This window comes from Microtus ochrogaster (assembly GCF_000317375.1).
Source record: "Microtus ochrogaster isolate Prairie Vole_2 chromosome 14 unlocalized genomic scaffold, MicOch1.0 chr14_random_3, whole genome shotgun sequence".
NCBI classification, from domain to species: domain Eukaryota; kingdom Metazoa; phylum Chordata; class Mammalia; order Rodentia; family Cricetidae; genus Microtus; species Microtus ochrogaster.
The window spans coordinates 1,002,572-1,003,790 of NW_004949098.1; the positions used below are offsets into that span (position 1 = coordinate 1,002,572).

General features: G+C 52.4%; 1 protein-coding gene across 1 annotated transcript in view; it reads left to right on the forward strand.

The window, feature by feature from the left end:
• Window positions 1-1,219, forward strand: part of Hk2 (hexokinase 2) — a 52,856-nt gene that overhangs the window by 18,244 nt on the left and 33,393 nt on the right. The gene's annotated exons all lie outside the window — the stretch shown is intronic.

Sequence of the window (1,219 nt, forward strand, 5' to 3'; positions counted from 1 at the left end):
CAGAGATCCACCTGCCTCTGCCTCCCGAGTGCTGGGATTACAGGCCTGCGCCACCACTGCCCGGCTAGAGAGGTTTTTATTACACTGATGGAGACTGATATTGGAAAGATAGTGTTATTTGACTTTCTGGGGAGAAGTAGACAAACATCCATCTACTTAGGCCCCAACACAGACCAAAGAAACCACCTCACTGAAGTCCGGCCTGGTGAGCAAATGGGTTTATTGGGGTCACTTCCAGGAGCATGGGTGACTCAAAGACAGCTTCATGCCAGCAAAGCCCATCCCAGCATAGGTGACCACTTAGAAAAGCTGCAATCCTACAGCTCTCTGCCCAACTTGCTGGCAGCTCCGCGGTCTCCTTACCACAGCTTTTGCTACTGTTGGTACAGCCTTAGGGGAGGGGCCTTTTGCATTTGTGGCTTCCTGGTCTTCCTAAGTTTAGGTAACTTCCTGAACCCTTTGTATCCACCAGCTTCCTGAGTTTTACCAAGCTCCATCTAGGAGGGAACCTTCCAATGACAGAAAATAATCGTGTGACAGTTGAGTGAGTCTAGATCCCAGAGGGCCTTGCATGTGGGCCCCTGAAATGTAGTTTCCTTCTGTTGCTATGGTGGAGGTAATGGAAATTTTGGAGGGTTGGGGTGTGCACAGAATCTTCAGGCCCATGTTAGTTCATCAGCACAGGTTGGGGTGTCTGGGAGACATAGTCAATGGCCTCGGGGGTCGGCATGATGGTCAGGGAAGAGAAGATTCAAAGCCAGTGCCAGGAGGTTGAACCTGCACCTTGGTTTTGGTGGCAGCGCCCCTGGAGGTAGAGGTGGGATTGAGCATTGGCAGAGAGACCTTGCTTATTTGTCCTCTGAATCTATGTTCTAGACCAGCAGTTTTGAGGTTCACAAAAGGTGGGGTGCTAGTGTGACTTCTTTATCTGCGAGTGCGGGGAGAGTGCCCAAGCCATTGGAAGAATCAAGAAGCGGACTCAGAACCTGAGGGAGGAGACAACTCTAAGAAGTGAGCTGTGGCCAGTCCACTTGCAGTTCCTCAGGCCATGCAGGGTCTGTGGCATGTCCACTTGTAGTTCCTCGGGCTATGCAGGGTCTCTGGCATGTCCATTTGCAGTTCCTCAGGCCATGCAGGGTCCGTGGCCAGTCCACTTGCAGTTCCTCGGGCTATGCAGGGTCCGTGGCCAGTCCACTTGCAGTTCCCCAGGCCATGCAGG